Source organism: Triturus cristatus, chromosome 3_1, assembly GCF_964204655.1.
Source record: "Triturus cristatus chromosome 3_1, aTriCri1.1, whole genome shotgun sequence".
Taxonomy (NCBI): domain Eukaryota; kingdom Metazoa; phylum Chordata; class Amphibia; order Caudata; family Salamandridae; genus Triturus; species Triturus cristatus.
This window is the reverse complement of record NC_140583.1, coordinates 783105732-783130946: the sequence shown is the minus strand read 5'-3', so window position 1 is coordinate 783130946 and position 25215 is coordinate 783105732. Positions and strand designations below refer to the sequence as shown.

At 49.0% G+C, this 25215-nt stretch overlaps 1 protein-coding gene across 19 annotated transcripts in view; it reads right to left on the bottom strand.

Moving 5' to 3' along the window:
- The window catches only part of LOC146861026 (putative methyltransferase DDB_G0268948), a 710132-nt gene that overhangs the window by 573039 nt on the left and 111878 nt on the right, over positions 1-25215 (bottom strand). For 10 of the 19 annotated variants that reach the window (XM_085645020.1, XM_085645012.1, XM_085645025.1 and 7 more), the window contains exon 2: positions 8924-9078. The exons of 6 other annotated variants lie outside the window; for them this stretch is intronic. The gene's annotated coding sequence lies outside the window, so the exon portion shown is untranslated. Of the gene's footprint in view, positions 1-8923; positions 9079-14328; positions 14436-15649; positions 15701-25215 lie in introns of those variants that run through there. 3 more of the 19 variants (XM_085645017.1, XM_085645023.1, XM_085645016.1) reach the window with 2 other exon arrangements.

The window sequence follows — 25215 nt, the reverse complement described above, 5'->3', positions numbered from 1 at the left end:
CTCGCACTGATCGTTAGTTTTTTAGCGTTCACCACGGCCCGCCTTTGAAGCCGTGGGACCCGTGTTCTGGGAGTTGTTTTAGAGGCTGAAAGCTGAAGCAAAAGAAGAAAGCCTGACTCCTAGGCTCATGGGCTGCAGATTTCCCCTGCAGACGCGGCCTGCCCCCCCCCGGAGTCTCTCTAATCGCTTTCGCACAGAGCCGCCACTCCCGTTGCAGCTCTCACCTGTGGCCGGACTCTCTCTCAGCTGAACTCCGCACTCTCAGCTGGTTATCGCTGGTCTCCACACGGGCTCTGCTCGGCTTCCCCCGCGGCCCACGGCTTGACCCCGAGTTGGGTACCCACTTGGATATCGGCGGATTTCGGCGGGTTTCAGCGAGTTTCGCCGGGTCCTCAGTTTTCAACAGACCCAGCGGTCCGGTGATCCGATTCGATGAACACTGGAAACGCCGGTCCCACTGCCGCTCAGCCGCTCTACCTCTCTACTGCTCTGCCTCGCCAACCCCGACAGCAGAAGTCCAAAGTGTGGATTGAGCCTGTCTGTCTCCTAGGAGATTTCTGAATAGACCAGCAGCTTCCAACTCCCTGGCCAGCAAAAAAAAAAGTCACAAAAACGATATTACACAAAATACTAAAGAAACACTAATATGAATTGTCATGCACACACAGGCAAACAGCAATTAGCCATCCATCTTCATTGTGACAGAGATGCAACTGCAGCCGCAAGTATAGCTGTCCCTCAAGTGGTATAGCCTTGTAACTATTTGCAGAACTCCTCCTGGGGTCCTGTTAATAATTAAAATATGGTGTAAGTTTTGAGGCTAGGTGCTGTGACGATTGAAAAGCTTGGGCATGTCAATTTAGTGATCTGCCTAGAATTTAAAGTGTGTATTTAACGTATGGGATTCTTGAATTACTATTATTAGGATGAAATAACTATGAGGCCTATTAGGATGGCGGGCGGACCTCCTAGTGGAAACAGAACCGCCCGCCTGCCATGCGGCGGTCCCGCACCCCTTATCATGATGCGACCACCACCGCGGCAGTCACATCTGGCATTTTAACACTGCGGCGGGTGCTGCTGGCTGCAGCACCCACCACAATGGTAAAATACCATGTTGTGCATTTCCATGCACAACGTGACAGGCACTGCACGGTGCCTGACACCTTGTGCATGGACATGTAACCAAGTGCACCCCCCACCGCCCCGGGGGCCCGCAACGGGCCCCCAAAGCAAATCCCCGCCAGCCTTTCCATGGCGGCACCGCCACCATGGAAAGGCCTTAAAATCTCTAAATCCTAATATGGCTGGCGGTGCCTGCTAGGCACCGCCACCATATTTGAGCCCCTGCTCCACCCGGCCGGCAATCATAACGATTGATGACCGGCAGAAAAGCAGCAGACGGACTTTCCGTCCGTCGAGAAACCTACCGCCATCGTAATATGGCGGTGGGTAATTCACGTTACAATGGCGTAATGGTTGCCACCACCTGACCGGCGGTGGCGATTGTTATGCCATCGTAATGGGCCCCTATATGTTAGCAGTAAACCTACAACAAAGTACTTATAAATTTGGACTTGACTTTAGATCGCAAATAATACAAAACATATTGAAACGTTTCTTAAAAAGCATTAGACTCTCATTAAGCAATACACTTTTTTCTTTTTTTTTTTTAAACAAACTTTATTGTGATTTTCATATGCAGGTATTACAAATTACACCTCACATTGCACAGGTATTTATTTCCGGAAACACAGGATACAATTCAGGTTTTGTGTATTATCCTGTCAAGTTGCGCTGTTGTCCACAATAGAACACGATAACGTCCCAATCACACTAGGAGGGTCGCCTGTACGTCTCTCCATACCCAGCTTTTGAACGAATGTGGTCAGGAGGAGCGGGAACCGCTCAACTATTCACAAACCCCAATCCCACCCAAAACCCACCCTCCATACCCACCCATGCCACAAAGTAAACAGTCACAGTCTGGGGGCCTCGAAGCATTCATGAGCAATACACTTTAAAAGAGTTCTAGGCAGACCTCTGATATATCCAGTACCCATGTGTACCAAGCACAGCAAAATAAATGTATCTTTTTCCAATCAAGACTGTAACATTGGGAGGAGCCTAGCGCTTGACCAAGATGGCCGCGTGAGCCTTGAGCTCCCGCGACCCTCGCGCCCTCATGCAATCATCCTGTCCTAAATCCTGATTTTCATGCACGGAATCCTGCAGATGAGTCACAGCTGGGGCGATTGACGTTGTCCGGGCTAAGATCGCCCACCGGGAACCGAAGTTGTGCATGGCGGAAGATTGCGGCCTACCTCCGAAGGATGCCAGGGGCTCGCGTTGGCAGGATGCCCGGCCACTAATTGAACAACAGCGGCCTTGGGAGGTGTGAACTGGCGGACGGGTGCCGCTGCACTTTTACTTTCGCTTTCTCGCCCTTTGCTTGCTCTGGCCCGGGAGTGCTTCGTGCCGATCCCCTGTTATCTGGAAGACCTGCACTCGACCCTGGCTGGCTGTTGAAGTCCTGGTTGACCCTGTTTCCTCTGGCTGAGCGAGGGACGTCTTTTGTAACTGACCGCCCTGCTGTTCGAGATGTCGGCCAAACCGGAGGTAGACAAGCCGAAGTCTAAGGCTACCAGGCGGGGAGGCTATACCCAATCCAACAATATGGATCGCTATGCCCAGCAGAAGGGGTCGCCTGGTGGATCGGGACAGTCGCTGGAAGCACAGAAGGCCGATCCATCCCCAGCCTCGGAGTTATCATTGCAGGATATCAAGGGGGCGATTGAGGGGATGCAATCATCGATTGGGCGACAGTTCGAGACCCTGGCGCACAAGGTGGACATGATTTTGGTTGATGTCAACTTGATTCGCGCGGACCTGGGCAAAACCAATGAGCGGGTCAAGTCCCTGGATCTCAAGACTACTGGCCTCGCGGACGATGTCTCGGAACTCCAGGTTGAGGTTCGCAAGTTACGGACCGCGAATGACCTCTCCGCCCGCCGGCTCGAAGACTTGGAAGGTCGGGCCCGGCGCAACAATGTGCGCCTTATTGGGGTCCCAGAAACTTCGGAGGAGCTCTCCGTGGATTTACTCGTCGAGGACTTGGTGGTGAACCATCTTGCGCCTAAGGGCCTCGGCAAGTTTTTTGCGGTTGAGCGGGCTCACCGAGTGCCTGGCGGAAGGCCTAAGGTGGGAGCCCCCCCGCGGCCGATTGTCGCCCGGATCTTTAATTTTCGAGACCGAGACGCTATCCTGTAAGCATCGAGGGTGACAGGCCCGGTGCCTTTTCAGAATGCCTCTGTGAGCTTTTATCCTGACTTCACCCAGATGGTGCAGAAGCAAAGGCAGAGTTTCCTGGGGGTGAAGAGGCGGCTTAGGGAGATGGACCTGAAATATGCCATGCTTTTCCCCGCCAGGCTACGTGTGGTGTATGAGGATCGGACTTTCTTCTTTGAATCGCCGGACATGGCAGGGGACTGGTTGGATGCGCTCCCTCGGCGACAGCCCGGCGGGGACCGCGTGGTTGGAGCGGAAGGCGACCGGGATGGACAGGAGTGATACCTCCGGTGTCGGTCTGTTTTGACTCAGCCCCAGACAGTGACTAGCACCCTACTGCAGTAATGGGAGGGCGGCGGGGGGAAGATAGGAGCTCTTTCCTCCCTTGGGGTACTTTTTGTAGATTTGTTTTTGATAGGGCGACAGGCACACTGCAAGTTGGGGGGGCTTTGCAAGCTGACGCAGGGGTGCAGGGAGGGGGGGGATTTGGGATGTTGGGGTTGTTGTTGGGGGTTTTTTTCTTGCAAGGCGTAGTAATTGTTGTCAGTATTGTCCGATTGTGGTTCTCCGGGGGGGGTGGAGGTCTCTTTGTGTTTGGGGATGGTGGATAGGGGCTTAAACATAATTAGCTGGAATGTTAATGGCTTAGGGGATCGTATTAAACGGGGGATAGTCCTACAATTCTTGAAACGGACCTCGCCGGATGTGGTCCTCTTGCAGGAGACCCACCTTATAGGGAATACGTGTTATGCACTTAATAGAAAGGGTTATAAATTCATTGCTCACTCGGGGTTCTCCTCGGGCTCCAGGGGTGCGGGCATACTTGTTAGAGCTTCCCTACCATTTGAGGTTGACTCCACCATTGCTGATGATAGGGGGCGCTTTGTGGCTGTGGCGGGGAGGTGGGAGGGCAGAACATTGGTATTGGTTTCTGTTTATGTCCCTCCTGCCCTGCAGGCCTCCACGTTTGCTGATCTGGGCAAGGCCTTGTTGGAACTCCCTGAAGGGATGCTGGTGGTGGGAGGAGACTTCAATGCGGTTGGATCTGGATTGCTCGATAGGTACCCGCCCAGGGACACCGGGGGGGGCTCAGAAGTGGCTTCCCGACTTTATAGATACTTTTGGCCTGGTAGACTGTTGGAGGCTACGGCACACCACTCAGAGACAATATACCTTTCACTCCGGGGCCCACGGTAGTCTCTCTCGGATTGATTACTTGCTCACTCTGGCTGCGCACGCCTCATTGGTATCTGAGGCTAGGCACATGGCACGGGGTATATCCGATCACTCGCCGGTGTGGGCCCGTCTGGATACTGGCCGGGTAGTGGGGGGCAGGGTGGCTCCCATTAACCCCTGGAACTTTTGTGACCCCAAGCTGCGCAGTGCGTTGCTGAAGGCAGTTGATCACTATTTTCAGGATAATCAGGGTTCAGTTGAATCTGCGGTGTCCTTGTGGGAAGCTTTTAAGACCGTATTGAGAGGGGAGGCCCTTTCCTTGGTAGTGGCCGCCAAGCGGCGGAGAGACGCCGAGGTGACACAAGTTGAGGACGAGATTGCGGCTTTAGACGTGGCCTTGGAGGAGGAGGTTGCAGCGGCCACACTGCATAATTTGAGCTTGAAGCAATTGGAATACAGAGATCTGGTGACGAACGCTGCCAAGACCCTCAATAGGGAGCAGCAGGGTCGATTGTACGATGTCGGTGATAAGGCCGAGAAACTGTTGGCGTGGTTGGATAAAAAAGAGCGTGTTAATCGAGTGGTGCCGGAGTTGTCGATGGATGGGGGAGAGGTTGTCACTGACCCCGACGGTATAGTCCAGTGTTTCTCGGACTATTTTCGTACGGTATACACCTCGGTTTCGGATAGGCCGACTGAGGACTCGTGCGACCTTCTGCATGATATTGCTCTGCCCTGCCTTTCTGCCATAGATAGGGATGACCTCGATGGAGATATAACTGTTGACGAAGTCGCGTGTGCTATCCGTGCGTTGCGCTCGGGTAAGGCCTCGGGCCCAAATGGTTTGCCGATTGAGTTGTATAAGCTTCGTCCGGATAAGTTGGCTCCTCACCTGCGCGCCATGTTCGTGGAGGCGCGGGTGAATGGGTTTCTTCCGCTCGATCAATGACTGGCGACGATTGTGGTAATACATAAAGACGGTAAGCCCCGGGATAAGTGTGGTTCCTATCGGCCGATATCACTTCTCAACGCCGAGCCGAAAATCCTTGCCAAGATCCTTGCTAACCGCCTGGTCCGGGTGCTTGGAGATTTGATCCACCCGGACCAGTCGGGCTTTATCCCGCACCGTAATACTGCACTGAATCTTAGACGCCTTCATGGAGTGATTGCTAGGACTGGCACGATGCGAGAGCCGGCCATTGTGGCGGCCCTCGATGCCACGATGGCTTTCGATACGGTGGAGTGGGCATACCTGTGGGCTGTGCTAGCCAAGTTCGGCTTCGGCCTGGCTTTGTAGGCTGGGTGAGGTTGCTTTATGAGGGGCCCCTTGCTAGCGTCGTGGTGAACGGGCGGGCGTCGACACCATTCGAGCTCGGAGGGGCACCCGGCAGGGCTGCCCCCTGTCGCCGTTGTTGTTCGCCCTTGCTCTTGAACCGCTGGCGGCGTGGATACGATGGCACCCGGATATACGTGGGATTCGTTGGTCGCCTGACCACGAGGACCGTATTTCGCTTTACGCCGACGATATTCTGCTATACCTCACCTCGCCTAAGAAATCTCTCATAGTGGTTTGTGACGTCTTGACTTCTTTCGGTAGGAACTCTGGTCTTGTTATTAATTGGGGAAAGTCATACTTGTATGTCCTGTGTGGTGATGTCCCGCCTGTCCCGCGAAACTGCTCGATCCAGATCGCCCAGCAGGGCTTTTTGTATTTAGGGATCTATATTTCCACTGACCCCACTTTACGATACGAGAAAAACTTGCTCCCTCCCTTGGCACGTTTGCGGCGGGACGTGGCGGGCTGGCGGCGGTTGCCGCTTTCCCTCCTTGGCCGCGCCGCCCTGTTTAAAATGATGTCTCTTCCCCGTTTCCTCTATGCCTTGCAGAATACCCTTGACTTGGTCCCGGCCAGTTATTTCCGTGAGGTCGAAAGCCTCCAGCGCGCGCTATTGTGGGAAGGGCGACCGCGCATAGCGATTGCTAAGTTGACGCTTCTGTGGTATGACGGGGGTATCGCGCTTCCAGACATTCGACGTTATTATTGGGCCACTCAGTTGAGCGCGATTAACCATGGTGTCTATGGTCCCGCGCTGAGCCCCGGCTACGCCATGGACCGGTGGTTGCTGCGCGGGGGTAATTACCACAGAGCGTTGTACTCGAAGTCGTTGGACTTAACCCTTACGGGGCCCACCAGGGTGGCTGTGCATGTGTGGAAGGTGGCGACAGATTCACTGGGCTGGAAGGGTAAGCTTACCCTTGCCACCCCGTTGTTTGACTCCGATATTCTGGGAAAGCTTTGGCATACAAAAGGGTTTGAGAAATGGGACCTGATCGGTATATCCAGGGTTGGAGACCTTTTGGTTAAGGGTAGGGTGAAGTCATTCGAGGAGCTGCAGAAGGAATATGAGCTAGGGAGCACGGAGTTCTTCCGATACGCTCAAGTATGTCACGCCTTGCGGTCAGTCCTTGTAGAGGGGGAGACGGTGCCTGAGTCCTCTCCGTTAGAGGACCGGATCCTGGATGGCCATATGCCAGAGTGTACGATCTCTCTCATTTATAAGAAACTAATTAATGTTCGGGCAGATCTTCTTCTAGGGTTGCGCGATCAATGGACTAGGGATGGCCTTGAATTAGATGATGAGGATTGGCAGTATGCAGTTTCTTCTCCCAAAGAGGTAGCGATCCCTGCGCGCCTGCGGCTGGTGCAGCTTAAAATACTCCATAGAGTTTACGTGACAGGGCCTAGGCTGGTCCATATGGGTTTCTCTGAGGAGGGCTTATGTAAGAGAGGCTGTGGTATGGTGGGCACCTTCCTACATATTATTTGGGAATGCGGTGCGATCATGGAGTTCTGGAAGCGAATCCACGATGTGATGGGGGAGGTGACGGGCATCGTCATGCAGCCGGAGGCGCGGTGTTGTCTCCTGAATGTTTGGGGTCCTACTGACCACGACGCAGCACAGACTCAGTGGGTGACCCTAGGGAACATGGTAGCTAAGCGCGACATCGCTCGCCTGTGGGGCTCTACTAGGCCTCCTACATTGACAGCGTGGATGGAAAACATGGATTGGAGCATGTTTAGGGAGAAGACAGTGTATTGTGCTCGAGGGCGCCCCCGGAAATGGCACACCGTATGGGGGCGATGGAACCAGTACAGAGGGGGCATATGCCTGCCCCCAGACCCGGACCCGCCTGAGGAGCAGCTCTCCCCTTAGCATACTTTCCGGCTTTGTATTCTTTGCTGGTATGTGTTTGCCTTCTTGAGTCTCTGCCTTCCCCTCCTTTCCCTTACTATAGACCTGTGTCTGATGGACGAAATGGAGCTCGCTCCCCCTGATGGGAACCCTTTTTGTGCTTTAAGTACTTATCGACTTGCTTGTGTTTAGGTTTGGGTTTGTGTTTATTTAAAACAGAACCTTTTGATTCTCCTAACAGTGAAATGTGGACGCTTGCTTGTGTTGTGTTTCTAAAGCTGCCGTACCTCCGGGTTGTCGGCTGAATAGCTGTGTCCCTGACTTAAAAGATTAAAGGTTTTAAAAAAACAATAAAAAAATAAATAAGAGTGTAACATTGCAGTTAGACCATTTTTAATACTACACATTTTTGAACTGAGGTATTTTACACACAAGAAAGACTATAATTATGGCCTATAGACAGTGCTAGTCCTATCAGTGATCCTATCACTAAATGAACAGCAGTCACATTGTCACAACACATTAGATAGATTTTTATATATCCTACTTACTGTACATACTGTGTGTGCTGTAAAAATATTGTGGGGGGGAAAAAGTAGTCTGAAAAACATTGGTGCCAAAAATATTGTCGACTGAAAACATAGAATGAAAATAAGTTGTGGCTTAAAACATGGTAAAATATCATGCATTATAGTGCAAACGTAAGTGTACTGGGAGCAGGGGTAAAGGGTATCCTCCTAAAGTAGACAGGAGTATTTAAAATGAGATGTGGAAAGGGGCGGGAGACTAGCAATGCACTTTAATAATTCTGGCAAAGTTAGCGTTAATGGATAATTAGGGGATTTTAGTGTAGCACTAAGGAGTACGAGAGGGCTCTTATGAATCGCATTAAAGAGTAGTACATTTTTTAAGCATCAAGAAAGGATGGAATTTATGAGCAGTTTGGGGTTTTAAGGCTGTAGGGATGGGAAGCAATAAGGGATAGTAAGGGATTATTAGGATACAATTAGATAAATGAAAGAGTGCATACAATAATAAAAGATTTAAAATTCAAAATGTTTGGAATTTTCATAGTTAATAATGGAAAACACAAACTTATTCCCTTGAAATTTTAACTCTCCACAACCTCATACTCTCTGCACTGTTCTGCTAGGATAATCCAACAGGCCTCCCCACCTAAAGACACTTCCTCAATTGACCACACAGTTGGCACTCATTTACAGCTGAATGTGGACCTTTGCAGTAAATAGAGAAGCATGTCCTACCTTGTGGCCTGAGGTCAAGGATCAGGAGGCTGAGTTTCAATCAAGGTCCCGTGGCAGCAGAACCGGAGCCACTACGTGTCCTCTTTCAAAATCTCTCAGTACTGATCTTGAATGTGATTAAATTAAGACCAGTCTTAACTTCAATTTCTCATGTGCTAAAAGAATTAAAACAAGAATTATTACCAACAATTACATTGCATTCATGTAATGTTTCTAGCAAATGTGCTTCCTGTACAACACTGTTTCACTCAAAACAAATAAACACAAACATGTAAAATAATAAATGTGAGTGGTTTTTAATAGATTGTGCATGATTGCAAGTGAGCTCCTGGGTCTCTGCAAGCATGCTGATGTGTGCAATTTTGTGTAGAATTGCATGTTTCTGCAAAGAAGTACATGCACATGTTTAAACATAAATCTATGTGAACAAATGTGTGTGTATGTTGGAGTATGAGTGCATTACAGTGAGTGCCTGTGGCGTTGGGCCCGAATTCTAGAATTCTGTTGATGTAGTGAGCAGAGGTATGGGAACACCTCATGTGACAATAGGAGGGATGGTGAGTTTAGGTTTTACAACGGCTACATTCAGGGGGCATTGAGAGCCAGGGGACAGGTATGTCAGTGATAATTTCCCAGCAACCAGACCTCAAGGTTGAAAACATTCACCATCAAGCTCACTGTCCCCTCAAACAGCCTATAGCCCAGCGCCTTCCGGAGGACAACAGTAGGCAAAGTGCCTCCCCTTGGTTCTACGTGGGGCACTGTCTGCCACTGTCTGGAATTATTTTTGTTTATGATCTTGCACTAACTGAAAAAAGTGTTTTACACTCAGAAAAACAGCCAGTTTGGCCAGAGAATAGTGATTATATTTTTCCAGGCAGTCCCCAAATGTGATTGTGCCAAGTAAATAAGTGGGACAGACTGCATGCTTTCCACAGTGCACTTACTGCCAGCATGCTCACTGCTTAAATGCAGCTACTCATACAACACGCAGGGTGGTCAGGACCCAGGGGTGCTATAGTTTGAATGAATAATGCATTGTAGTGTGGTGCTGCGGACACCAGCACTGGTCTGGCCACTGATGCGTGGTACTTGACAGGACTGCAAATGTGAAAAGTGAACGCTCTTCAAAATTTAAAAAAATGTATCTTTTTAACATTGGAAAGCTTTGACATTATCAACTCCCATTATAGCACCGCACTGAGAATACTTTATTGAAAGTGATAGGAGGGAGGGGCTGACACATACACCTGAATAGGGCTATGCCTGTCCACAGACAATTAGCTACATACCCGCCTGCAGTGTGTCTGAAGCCAGGGAAGGAAGGGCAGGGACATTTTGAGGATCCAAGCCCTCTTTTGTTGTCTCCCCCACTTCAAAGACACATTTTGGCATAAGTACTGGAACAGTGACGCCCCCAAGTTAGTTCACTTTGGGCTCTGGAGGAAACTCTGCAACTATGAGGAGTTACGCTGCCAGGAGGTAGTGTCCCTTTGACAATTGCTTTGTTGCGTTGACCTGCTGCCTGCTAATTGCTATGCTGGTACAAGCAACTGCCTCTTTGAATTGTGCTCTGCTGTGTTGCCTGCTCGCTGCTACCTCTGCAGCTCTTCAGTGAGGGACAACTGTCCTCTATATCCTACAGGTTCCCAAGAAACTCCAAGGGCTTGTTGGCTTGCTTCCTGTTATAGAAGAATCAGGGCCAACAAAGACTTTCATGTAAGCAGGCCGAGCACTGCATGCAAAACCACATCTGCTGCGGGTATTTGCATTTAATATTGGGCCACCAGACACACTCCCTCAGTCTAGGTACTGCTGTGTTGGCATCCAATCACCTTGTGCTACTAGTTGTACTCGAGATTTCCGTTTTTTAAGATACCACAGCGCCACGGTCAGTAGCGGCTAGTGCAGCGGGCGGTGGGGTGGTGCAGGAGTGGGTGCAGGGTGGGGGGTAGTAAACTCCTGCTCACGGCCGACCGGAGCAATGTAACTAAATAAATAAATAAAACAAATTTCATTCCGCGCGCTGAAACGCCAAAGGCGTTTACTACCCCCCACCCTGGCCCTCAACCCGCCCCGCCGCGCCCCACCATTCCGCGGCACTCCCTGCACAAGCCGCTACTGGCCACGGTGTAGATCTTTCTCCTCAGTCAGCTTCAGGAGCACCAAGTGGTGTGAGTGCATGCTGGTTGCCTAGCAACACAACGAGCTGAGCGCGCTCTCTCCAGGTTATTTGGGACGAAGATTCACAAGACTGCCTATACTGTGGCTGAACCCCAGCCCTGTCTGCCTCTGTGCCTCTTACCAACAAGGCCTCTGTGTGTGAGGCCTGCCGACACAGCAGTATGGGGCCATAGACCTGCCAGTGCTCCTGCAGCCATGCTGGAGCCCAACTCATCTTCCTGCCACATGGACCCCTTGTGCGAGACTGCAGACAGCCAGAGCAGCGACTCCAAGCCTCAGCTACTGTCCCAAGGGTCCGCGTGGCCTAACTTCAACCCCCACTGCATTGAAGACCTTTCTGAGGGGAAGGCGGTGAGTGGACTCTTTTGAAGATTACTGTAACTCCCTTAAAGGGAGCACCTGAATCTTTCCTGAGCACTGTGATTTTCCAGGAGAATGAGCTATTACCTTTACTACTGGCATAACTTGTGATATAATGTTTAGAGTTTTGTCCTTTAGGCCTGGTTTTATTTAGGTAGAGACGGCCTATTTTTCAACAACTGGTGTGGAGTTTTTTTGTGGTGTCTTTCACTGCTACTTTACTATGTGTTGCACAAATACTTCACACATTGCTTCTTTCCTAAGCCTGCCTGCTCTGCCTCAAGCTTCCAGACCATGAGCACTGGTTATCTTACACGTGTATCTGAATTAAAGCTGACTAGAGTGGTGGGTTCTGCCTGGCTTAGGAGTATACCCTAGCCAACCATAATCCTCATTCCTAACAGGGACACATTCAGCAGTGCCTGCACGTTGTCTGCTTTCATTCAAGCAGCAACATGCGGGGGGGGGGCTTATCAGATTTCAGATGGGCCCATAACAAAGGCCGAAGTAAAAAGGGCCACGAGGCCTCCTTTTGTTCCAGGGAGCTATCTGGAGCCTCAGACCTAGATTCAAATGCCTCAACCAAGGCAAAACGGCTGCCTTGGTTGAGGCAGCCATTTTGCTGAACTCCAAGAACTCCTGGACCTCTCAGCCACCTTCAACATTATTTCCCACCACACCCTCTATGGGAGACTCCATGACGCCAGCATCCACAACTAAACCCTGGATGGATCTATCCCTTCCTTACTGGCTGAACACAGAGTCAGACTTCCACCATTCAACTCAGAACCCACAGAGATCAGCTGTGGAGTGCCTCAGGGCTCCATCCTGAGCCCCACCCTGCTTCAACATCTACATGGTCCCACTTGCAGCCATCATCAGAAACCACAGACTCAACATCGTCTCCTATGTTGACGACACCCAGCTGATTCTCTCCCTAACAGAAGAACCCACAGCCGTCAAGAGCAATTTCCACAACAGGATGAAGGCAGTCACCACCTGGATGAAGGACAGCTGCCTCAAGCCTAAGTGAGATAAGACCTAAGTCCTCATCCTGGGATCCACCCCCCCAGTGCTGCCCACCCTTTTCCTGGGACGACTCCTGGTGGGCCAGGCAGAGGGGGACCGCAGCACCTGGAGCCACACCCACACCCACACCCACTGACCACACACAAAACCTTGGCATCTTCCTGGATTGCTTGCTTTCGCTAAACGACCAAATCAATGCTGTTTTGTCCTCCTGTTTCCACACGCTCCGCCTACTTCGTAAGATCTTCAAGTGAATCTCCACCGAGTACAGGGAAACCATCACCCATGTGCTCTAGCCGCCACCCTCAAGAAAGGAACTGCAGAACATCCAGAACACCTCCGCCAGACTCATCCTGAACATCCCATGCCGCGGCCACATGAGAAACCGTCACTTGCTACCTATCAACCAAAGAATTACCTTCACGCTCCTCACACACGCCTTCAAATCCCTCCACAACGCCAGACCTGTATACCTCAACCACCACTTCTCCAGCTACACTTCCACCGGACATCTACGCACCACCTAACTGGCCCTGACCACCATCTCATGGATCTGCAAGACCACTCCTGAAGAAAGACCCTTCTCCTACCTCCTGGAACTCCCGGCCTCTGCACCTCAGGCAATCACCATCACTGCCGCAATTCAGGAAGGACCTCAAGACCTGGCTCTTTCACTGAACCGCAGATCCCCCACCCAATCAGCGCCTTGAGTCCATTACGGGGGAGTAGTGACGCTTTATAAAAAATCTGATTGATTGATTGATTGAATGCAATGGAGGGGAAAGAAAGGCTCACAGCTTATCACTTCAATGGAGGCTTGCTTTTGACTTTGTTTAGTCTCTATATATAAGAGATATGCATGCACTATAATAATGCCGTATAAGCTGGCTTGTTACAGTATTTACACAAAATAACAATTTAAATACCACTATTTTATTTTTATTGTGCTACTCATCCGCAGGGTCGGACTGGCCATAGTGGGCACCGGGCGTTTCCCTGGGCCGGCCGAACTCTTTGCCAGAGCCGGTTTCAGTTCCCAGCCTGTGAGTAGCACAATAAAAATAATATAGTGGTATTTAAGATCTGTGACCTGCTCATCTGTATGTAGGGTGTCAGAGCACTTTAGATCTGGGAGAGGTGTGGCCAGGGCAGCTGACTCCGGAGCGCAAGGCTCATGGTTCGATCGCTGGCGGCAGATAAGCTCAGCACCATGTGACTCTGGGCAATAGCTCACTTAATCTCCCCAACAGCCCCCAGAGCATTGAGACCCGTAGGGGTGAGTACTTAGTGCTGTACAAATACCACATTTAGATTTATGTTACATAAGTGAGTGAGGGTTACAAGGTGTAAGAGTCACATGTTGTTTATAGTTCACTGTGCTATATTAGAAGGATTACAATTTATGAACTGTAAATAACAAAGTGATCTCTGTGATAAAAGCAGTAACACACTTATCTAGCTACATAAAATAAAAATCCGTCATCTGCATATTACATGATCTGCTTTGTATGAGACATATTAACCCTCTGTGCTACTTTGATTCAAAACTGGGATGGATCTAGATAAAAGAGAGATCTCTCAAGCAAATGCACTAACCCCCAGAGTTAATATTATTTGAGATATTCTGGGCACACAAAGATCTCTACAACAGGTGCAAACTATTTGTTGCAAATTTATTTAAATGCACTCATGAGTCATGGTGCTAGACCTGCTAAAAAAACACAGTGCAACATGCTAAAATATTAAAAGGCAGCATATTTAAACAATGCAAACATTGCAAAAATAATTAAAAATCACAATATTTAACATTTCACAGTTACTTTATCAGGCACCTTCTGTTCCAGCAGTCAGCCAGTTGCTGTGCGTTTCCCGTTGCTGTAGTGTCTAGCTTCAGTTCAGAGGAGCTGAAAGTGAAAGCTCTGCTTTGTGCAGCATGAATCTGTGACATCAGGAAATGTGTGTAAAGCATTTTTAATAAAATAAAATACAGCGTTACTACAATAATCTAATCAGTGCAATGATTATTGTGAGTCTGACATCGCAGGCAGGCAGGTAGCAGGACTCGGGAACGCTTCCACATTTGTTTTAAAATGGTAAGTATATTGTTGCTGGCTTTTACTAATAATTTTAAAACAAATGCGCAGTGCGGATGCCGGCGGTGCGGCAATAGGGAAGGCGCAGCTCCCATGCCCTTTAAAGCAAACAGCTGCTGTCTGTCTGCTTTTTTACGTCAAAAACATTGGGTGGTTACATGGGAACATCCATGCACCACCAATGGAACGTCCCCTTGGCGTTAAGTAATACAAAGCAGCGCTATATGTTGCTTTGGTTACTTTCAAGTGGTTTTCCAGCGCAAAACTGGTTTCACACTGGAAAATAAATAGGTAAAAAATTACTTAGCATCGCTTTGCGTATCTTTTGTGATGCAAACATGGCGTTAAACCTTACTAAATATACACCCTGTTATCTCAACTTTGTCATTAAAGGGCATTAAATTAAACTGTATTAAGTAGAATAAAGTGTTACAACATCGCATAATCCAATGAAATTTAAAAACGAGGAAATATTACAACACAACCTACTACACCATACAAACGTAATGCAGTATAAAAAAATAACAGCAGACTTCAATGCTTTGCTTTTGTAAGAGGTGTTGTAGGGATTCTGCGTATGCACAGAACTATGCGCAGGAAACCAGAACCTTAGAGAATTGTGGTGTACCAGAAACTCCCCTCAGAACTAAGAACCCCTTATCCGACTAGCTTAGTGTCACATTCGTTATCCGAGATTTAGCTCGGCGGTCCCAATGTATAGACAACCCAGAACATGCGACTTAGTTATTCTCAGGAATGGTGGGAACCCGAAATACCCGTTTGCACATATATATTAGTCCATAACAGAATAACTAAGACACAGTAAAGTTTAAAGAATTTATTCATAAACCTCGAGTCCTGTTATACAGTACTTTGGCTAACATAAGCAGACAAATGGTTAAGATCATTACCATTAGCATTGTTACAATACCATAGAAAATGAAAGGAGCGATCATATTATAATGACAGTGGAAAACAACCACCCTCCTTTCTCTAGCAACTAATAATATATTATTAGACTATTAGAAGGTCTCATAGGCTTGCATAGAGGACCCCATACCGTATAGATCAGCTCGGGTGTATCACATCACAGGATCAGCTCAGTGTTCTCTGCAACAGCTCTTCTATCGAATGCCTTAACAATATGCTGCGCTGTGATATTAAAGCCCACGACATTCTGGTATTTGCGGCTGCGTGTATGTTGTGACTAAACAGTGGTACGATCACCCTGAACATAATCAGCCGGCACCGTCTAGTGTCCTAGAACAGTTCTTTACTCGATGTACAGACCAAGGGCACCAGCAACTGTTAAGGATGTATAAATAACATTCACTTGAGACGAGTCTGCATTTCTCAAATGAATAACATGTAACAACAGTGTCGGGTGCAAAGGCAGCAAAAGCAACAAGATGTTTTTCCAACAGCTAACGTGATTGAGCTAACTTAGCACTGTAAATAGGGAGTGGCCTAAAACCACGTGACAGAGGCTGGCCTGGTATATGATGTACACTTAAGTAAGTGGAGGCCCTGCATCAGTCCAGATGACGGACAACACTTATGGTGATTTAAGAGGTCTTAGACAACTGTAGAAAGCTCTCTAAGTGGTAGCTGTGGAGAGCAGCCTTCAGTCTTAGTCCAGAAGGAGTGTAAAGCAGCTTGTTTTACCACAATGCAATCTTATAGGTATAGATTAAACGAAAAAGAACCACACAAGGTATTTATAAAAATATGTATTTATTATATAATACTCTCTAACATGTTTAGATATCTCCTACATGGAGATAGACACAATGCACACAATACTTCACATAGAAATGACGTAAATAGCACAGAATACACAGTGGACCCCAGGGGGGACAAAACCATATACTAAGAAAGTGGTATAAGAACTACGGCTCGTGTCAAGACAATGTCTAGAGGACGTAGAAGTGCTGGGGACCCAGGGAACTACCCAACGTGAGAGACTAGGAGCCCCACGGATGTATTGTGCAGTGTGGCAATTTTAAAGATTAAGGACCTTCCCCAGTGGACCCTAAAGAAACCCCTTGGAAGAGAGAAGGTTAGAGAGCCACTCCACCCATGGATACCCTACTCTCCACGTTACCTACACCAGGCAAGCTGGGTGCATAGGTGTGAAGTGGTGTCGGAAACCGCCGTTGAACTCAATGGAGGACTTTAGGAAAGTGCTGCTGCTGGAGAAGGAGAAAGTGTCTTTTGGAATCCAAAGGTGGATTCAGGATAAGAAGTACCTGCAAGCAGAGGGGACAGAGTCAATGTCACTCAGGAGTGACCCAGAGACCTGGAAGATGAGTGCCCACCGATGTCAGGAGGTGCAGGAAGGTTGACGGTGACCTTGACTTTGCAGATGTGAAGACCAGGTGATGCTGAGGACGACCAAGAGCCATGCACAAGCTGTCCAACATCGGGTGTCGAGAACTGAGGGGTCGGTGCCCAGCGGGAACACCAACAAGCCTTGGCAGCTGCAAATAACACAGAAGTCAAAGAAGGTGCAATGTCGGGACCAGCAAGGTCCATGAGACTCACCACAAGGAGGGGAGTCAGGGCAGACCAGGAGCAATTAGAGGAGCCCAAAAGAAACAAAGGTGACCCTCAACAGGACCCACAGTTTGGAGGCACTGCAGTCGCAAGAGGACCTCGAGCAGCTCACCAAAAGATGCAAACCACGGTGCAAGCACTGAGGTGAGGATGAAGATTAGATAAACTGGAGATGCTTGAGGTTGGGGCTACTTGGAGCCTGGACATCTTGGTGGAAGAAAGCCAACAAGCCTTTGCAACAGCAAGTTGACGCAGTGCACAGGGGTTTGCTTCCTGCAGCTCCCACGAGGGATACTGGCCTCAAACTTGGTGAGAGGGCAGGGCAGGACTTGAGAACTGTGGAGAACCACCACCTGTGTAGTTGAGCCTTTCGGAGTCTGTAGGATCTCAGGATCAGCAGACTGGTCAGCTTAGTTGGGGTACCTGCAGATGCAGGGAAGTGACTCCTTCACTTCAAGGGAGATTCCTTCAGGTGTTTTGGAAGCCATCAGGCCTTGGAAGGTTCGTGTATTGTGCACAGGCACAGACAATGCAGCAGACTGAAAGGGGGACGAAGTTGAGCCCAAACAAAGTCCAGCAAAGTCCAGAGTGCCCAGACGGTAGAAGTTGAAGTGGTCTCTGAAATGAATCGTGTCCCATGACGAATCTAGGGACAGCCCTTACGTATCCTAAGGAAAGTGGTGGAATGATTCAGGAGAACCTCCAATGGGAGGTTTTGGACAGTGGGGATGATACTCCCATGTCAAGTTGCGCACCGGGGCAGGAGCCAACAGCTCCCAGAGCTGGTTTGAACTGGACTATGCAAGGAGGCACCAAATGTGCCCCTCATGTAGACTGAGTGTCACTGGCAAGCGCACCCACCTGGCCCCAATCCACTAAATCTGTCTGGGAGGTGGTCACACCTCCCTGTGACAGGATACCTTTTGTTATGCCTTCCTCTACTTGAGCTTGGCTCAGCAGCAGGAGGACAGAATCGTGTCTCTGGTCGGCAGCAGCCATGTTGTGCTGCCCGTGTCTAGAAGACTGGTACCGGGAGCACTGAGAGCCTAACGGAGGACTCTGACAGTGCTTGAAATCATACCTTTCATACTGTTTATGGTGTGGAGGTGTAATTTTGATACCAAACATGATAGGATTTGTTGCAGTCGATGTTGAGATGGTCATCGAGTAATTACGCAGTGCCCCTCTATATGGTATATGGCTGCTTCACTTACAACCTAGGAGAATGGACTCCGTAGGCTGTAGGGGTGTCTTGCTCATTCAGGGGCACCCTCACACTTAGAACGAAGCACCCTGCCTTCAGGATTGAGAAGTCCTGCTATAAGGGTGACTTATAGGTTTTAAGTGCAGTGACTCTAGATATAGGAAACCTATATCTTTCATAAGTGGTGATAGCACCAGCTTACACAGGCTGCAATGGCAGGCATGTGGCTGCCTTTTGGAAGGTGTCCTATGGGTGGCATAATGCATGCTTCAGCCCATGGGGGACCTCTGGGGCACCTATTCCCTGGGTACCTTAGTGCCATATACTAGGGACAGATAAGGGTACCTCAGTGTCTAATCTGGGATATACTTAAGTACTGACCAGAACAATTTAAGGGAGAAAGCAGGGCGACTGGGGTCCTGATTAGCAGGATCCCAGTCAGACTAGTCAAAACAGCTTAGCACCGGGCAAAAAGTGGGGGTAACCATAAAAGCAGATCCTTCTTTCCTACACAACCCCCCCAAACGTAAGTAGATGAGACTAACCTTGCCAAGTTGAGTCTTCATTTTTCAAAGTGGAAATATCTGGAGAGTCCATCTGCATTTGCATGGTTACTCCCAGGTCTATGTTCTACTGTATAGTCCATCCCCTGTAGGGAAATGGACAACCTCAAAATTTTAGGGTTTTCACCCGTCATCTGTTTAAGCCATGAGAGGGGCTTATGGTATGTCTGGACAATAAAGTAAGTGCCAAGAAAGTATGGCCTCAACTTCTTCAGGGCCCAGACCACAGCAAAGGCCTCCCTTTCATTAGCTGACCAACAATTCCCTCTGGGGGTCAACCTTCTGCTGATAAAAGCTACTGGTTGATCCTGGCCCTCTGCATTCAGTTGTGATAACACAGCCCCTACCCCCAATTCAAATGCATCTGTCTGGACAATTAAAGTTTCAGAGTAGTTAGGACTTTGCAGAATGGGAGCAGTGCACATGACTTGCTTGAGGTCACCAAATGCCTTTTGACAGCTTACTGTCCATTGAACTTTCTTGGGCATTTTCTTTTATGTCAGATCATTCAGGGGAGTCACTATGGACCCATATCCCTTCACAAATCCTCTGTAATAACCAGTCAGACCCAAGCAAGCTCTCACCTGAGTCTGGGTAATTGAAGCAATACATTCCATTATGGTCTGGATTTTTCCTCTGTAGTGGTTGAACCTGGCCTCCACCTACCAGGTGGCCCAAGTACACAACCTTGCTCTGCCCTATCTGGCACTAAGTGGCCTTGAAAGTGAGGCCTGTTTTCTGTAGAGCCTCCAAAACATTCTTGAGGTGGACCAGGTGATCATTCCAGGTGGAGCTAAAGACAGCTATATCATCCAGACATGGTGCACAATAGGCTTCCAGGCCTATGTAAACTTTATTCACCAACCTCTGGAATGTGGCAGATGCATTCTTCAAACTAAAAGACATTACAATAAACTGATAATGCCCACTAGGGGTTGAGAATACTGTTTTTTGGCTTGGCATCCTCAGCTAGTTTGATTTGCAAGTAGCCAGAAGTCAGGTCAAATGTACTCAGAAACCTTGGTTGAGGCCAAAGTATCTATCAGTTCATCTGCCCTGGGAATTGGATGAGCATCACTCATAGTGACTGCATTGAGACCTCTGGAGTCTACACAAAACCTAGGACTACTAGGCTAGCCCACAGGCTATCTGGGCATTCAATTACTCTCAACTACAGCATCTTCTATACCTCTGTCCTGATTCAATCTCTGACATGGTCAGACTGCCTGTAGATTGTATTCTTATGTAAATGTAAATGTGTATGTGCTTATATAGCGCCGAATCGCCCCTAGGGGTATCTCAGCGCTGTACTCATACCACTGAAGGAACCCTTCCTGGCTTTCCGTGTGAAGTGTCCACTCCTGGGCACCCCCATGGTGAAGCCAGGCATCCCAGCGCTGTTGGGGCCGTTGTGGAGATTAAGCAAGCTATTGCCCAGAGTTGCAGCGTGGGACCCATGATTAGAATAGGCACTGAGGCGAGAATATCCGGTCCAAGGAATTTATAGCCCAAGACCCTGCCGCGGCGGGAATCGAACCCTGGTCCCGGACCACTGCTCTGCATCGAGATCTGCCGCTCTAACCATTGAGCCACACTTCTCCACATGGGTAGACTATCACCTGTGTCCACTTCATGGGTACACCAGGTGGTTTGACTGGAAGTCAGGGAAAACATATGCCGTAACTGATTGGGGACTTTCCTGTAGTCAACCTACTGTTGATCAGTGAGGCTGCCTGCCAAGGCCACTCCATCTACTGACCCATCATCATGGTTCTGAGAGAGGAGGTCAGGGAGAGGGTCACTCTCTTCTTCCTGTCCCTCATCAGTTGCCATGAGCAAGCCACGTCAGTCCTGTCAACAAAAGGTTTTAGCCTGTTCACATGAAGTAACCTTCTTGGAGTAACTAGGTCCACCAAGTAGGTGATCTCACCCTTTTAATTAAGTATAGTGTGGGGTCCACCCCATTTGTCTTGGAGAGCTACAGGGGCCACAGGCTCCAACACCCACACTTTCTGACCTGACAGCCTTTTGGTCATGCCAAGCTTTTTGAAGTTCTTGGGTGGCCTCCAGGTTTTTGCTGGCCTTCTTCACACACTCAGCCATGCGAGAACGCAGGCCAAGTACATAGTCCACTATATCCTGTTTGGGAGGTTTGAGAGGTAACTTCCTTCCCTCCTTCATTAGACACAATGGACCCCTAACTGGATGCCCAAACAGAAGTTCAAAAGGGTTGTAGCCACCCCCATTCTGAGGAACTTCTCTGTAGGCAAAGAGAATGCAGGGTAGTAGGACATCCCATTTTCACCTAACCTTTTCTGGGAGGCCCATGATCATACTCTTTAGGGTCTTATTGAACCTTTCAACAAGTCAATTGCATTGAGGATGATAGGGTGGGGTGAATTTGTAATTCACTCCACACTCTTTACACATTGCAGTTATGTAACTTGCCATGAAGTCTGTACCTCTGTCAGTCAAGACCTCCTTAGGGAAGCTCACTCTGTAAAATATTCCCAAGAGGGCCCTTGCCACTACAAGAGCTGTAGTGGTTCTAAGGAGAATATCACCTGGGTACCTAGTGGCATTGTCTACCACCACTTATAACTCTGCCCAGATGCAGTTGGAGGGTTTATGGGATCCGCAATATCAATCTCTACCCTTTCAAAGGGGACCCCAACCCCTGGAAGTGGAATTAAGGGGGCCTTTATGATGCCACCTGACTTACCACTGGCTTGGCAAGTGGCACAGTAGCGACAAAACTCCTTAGTGCCCTCAGACATATGGGGCCAGTGAAAGTGAGGGACAAGCCTGTCCCAAGTCTTACTTTACCTTAAGTGTCCTGCCAGAGGAATATCATGTGCAAGGATGAGTAGGAAACCTCTAAACTTCTGGGGTATTACCAACCTCCTGGTAGCACCAGGCTCGGGGTCTTCACCCTGTGAGTAAAGAAGGCCTTCATACCAGTAGATCCTATGCGACCCACTGATATTCCCTGTGGCCTCAGCAGCAGCTTGCTGTCTGAGGGGTTCAAGAGAGGGGCAGGTCTGCTGCTCTAAACTCAAGTCTGACCTGGAAGAACCTCCTGCCCCCAAGAACTCAGCCTGATCAGGCCCAAGTTCCTCTGTGGCAGTACCGTCAAAGGGGCTAGGATCATCTACCTCAAGAGACTGATCCTCACTGTGAGTCTGTGAGGATGGTTAAGCCTTACTCTTCCTGCTCCTTCTCTTGGGAGGCACCTGGTCCATTGTTCCAGGATCCAGGGCCTGTTCAGTGGTAAGCTGTTTGGCTTGAGCCCTGGTGACAGCAAACACACTTACAGAGATGCCCAACATTTCTGCATGAGTCCTGAACTCTACTTCAGCCCAGGCTGAAGTTTCCAAATTATTGCCCAACAAACAATCTACAGGTAGGTCTGAGGATACCACAACCTTCTTAGGCCCCACCCCATCTGAGATTCAGAACTACCAAGGAATGGACTGTCCTGACATTGCTAGCATTGGTCACTTGGTACACTTGTCCAAGTATGATCTGGTCAGGAGACACAAGGTTCTCTGTCAGCATAGTGACACTGGCTCCTGTCTCCCTGTAGGCCATTACCACTTTTCCATTTATTAAACACTGTTGTCTGTACTTGCCCAAGTTAGTGGGACTTGCCAGTAAGGTGGCAAGATCTATGCCACTATCGCAGACCAAAAGAGTCTGAGTCAGAACCCATCTCAGAACCCAAGGTTAACCCCATTAATCCCCTGTTTCCTGTTTCCTGTACTACCACCTGTACGTGTGCTAGGGGGAGCAGGTGCCTTAGGGGCAATGGTAGTTTGAGTGGTTTCCTTGGCATTTGGACAATCAGCATCCTTTGTCCAATAGGTTTTCACCTTACAAAAGTAACACCAAGGTTTCTTCCTCCCTTTCTTGGATGTTTGTGACTTCCCCACAGATGCAGGTTTTTGGGGCCCTTGGGAAGTCTCTTTCTTATCTTTGCCCTTGTTCCCACTCGTATCTTGAGTTTTAGAAGAATGTTGCTTCTTCTGGTCACCACTATTGCCCTGGTTTTTCTGCTTCACCCTGCTGTGAACCCATTTGTCTGCCTTCTTTCCCAAATTCTTGGGGAGAGGTCAGATCAGAGTCCACCAGGTACTGGTGCAAAAGCTGATTCTGACAATTATTAAGGATCTGCTCCCTCAAAATCAAATTGTACAATCCTTGGTAGTCATGCACTTTGCTTCCATGTAGCCAGCCTTACAGGCACTGTCCACAAAATCTACCCAGTCCTGGGTTTGTGCTCATTGGGGGTCTCAGAACTTAATCCTATACTGTCCAGTGGTTAAGCCAAACCCATCTATGAGAGCACTCTTCAGTACTGAGTAATTATCAGCATTCCTCTTCTCTAACAGTGAGGAGCTTATCTCTACCTTTGTCAGCAAAGGAGAGCCACAAGATAGCTACCCACTGCTCCTGGGGACCCTCTCCAAGGCAGTAATCCATTTGTGGATGTCATCCCCAACATGGTAGGGAGGGACATCTTGTTCAGGTTCCTATGGTCAAAATAAGTTTCTCTAACTTTAGAGACACTGTTGCTGCCACCATGGGACTCTAGTCCCAATTTATTCCTTGCTCTCTGGACTCCTAGGGACTCTTTGTCAAGGGCCAACTGCTCTTGCCTAAGCCTAAGCCTGGCTTACTCAAATTCAAGAAGTTGGTATTCCCTATCCAAAGAGTTCCCCCTCTTACTAGATATGGAGGTCCCTACTGACTATCCTGAAGCATTGGATTCTGCATAGGAGGATCTAGACCTCCTTGGTCTACTCTGCACTCTCCCAGGAGGAACAAAGGGGGCATCCTCTGGGCAACCTGTAGTATCCTCTGCAAGATCTGAGTTTTCTAGGTGGGAGCCATTAGGCTCCTCCTGGTCAGGGTTAGATTCAAGGTCATAGAGGGGTTCCCCTCCTGGCCTATGTTCTGTCCCCTGCCCACCCACTCTTTCCTGTTCATCTGACCCACTGGCTTTCCTTAGGTCATCTAACAGTAACACCGCTAGGAGGCATTGAGTGTTGGCATTTTCCCCTGTCTTCAGCTTTCTAGAGGCACACGTTGCTTTCAGTTCTTGGAACGAGAACTCACGGTATGAAGAGGGCAGAGAGCCACTTGCATCTCTTTTAGAAGACATACTAAGGGGCAGATTTACAAGCCCCTTGCGCCACTTTTGTGTCATTTTTAACATGGGAAAAGTGATGCAATAGTGGCGCAAGGGGCTTGTAAATCTGCCCCTAAGTGTGGTGTGGTGTTGCACCTACCTAACCTAGTGGGAACTAAACTTTGTGAGGTTGGAGAAAGGGTGTGCTAGACCCTTGGCTTACCCAACCCTAAGTTCAGTAGAACTTACTACTCTTAGCTTGTATTATATGTGCCTTGTATTAGTGATGGTTTTCCAATTAATCAACACAAAGATTTATCTGGTGAAACAAAGCAGGCTTGAATCCCAACCGCTGCACGCAGTTGCAATTTTAAAGATTAAGGACCTTTCCCAGTGGTCCCTAAAAAAACCCCATGGAAGACAGAAGGTTGGAGAGCCACCCCACCATGGATACCCTAGTTCCCTCGTTACCTACACCAGGGAAACTGGGTGCATAGGTCTGAAGTGGTGTCGGAAACCGCAGTCGAACCCAATGGAGGACTTCAGGAAAGTGCCACTGCTGGAGAAGGAGAAAGTGTCCTGTGGAATCGGAAGGTAGATTCAGGATGAGAAGTACCTGCAAGCAGAGGGGCCAGAGTCTATGTCACTCAGGAGTGACCCGGAGACTTGGAAGACGGATGCCCACTGATGTCGAGAGGTGCAGGAGAGTTGATGGTGACCTTGACTCCGCAGCTGTGAGGACCAGGTAATGCTGACGAAGACCAGGAGCTGTGCATGAGCTTTCCTATGTCGGGTGTCCAGAGTTGAGGGGTCGTGTCCGGAGGGAGCACCAACAAGTCTTGGCACCTGCAAATAATGTGGAAGTCGAAGAAGGTGCAATGTCGGGACCAGCAAGGTCCAGGGGACTTACCACAAGCAGGAGAGTCAAGGCAGGTACCGAGCAATTAGGGGAGCCCAAAAAAAACAAAGGTGACCCTAAACAACACCCATTAGCCGGAGGCACTGGAATCGCAAGAAGACCTCGAGCAGCTCACCAAAAGATGCAAACTACGGTGCAAACAATGCAGTGTAGACAAAGATTCTGGTCACTGGAGATGCTTGATATTGGGGCTGCTTGGAGCCCAAAGATCATGGTGGAAGGAAGCCAATAAACCTTTGCAACAGCAAGTCAA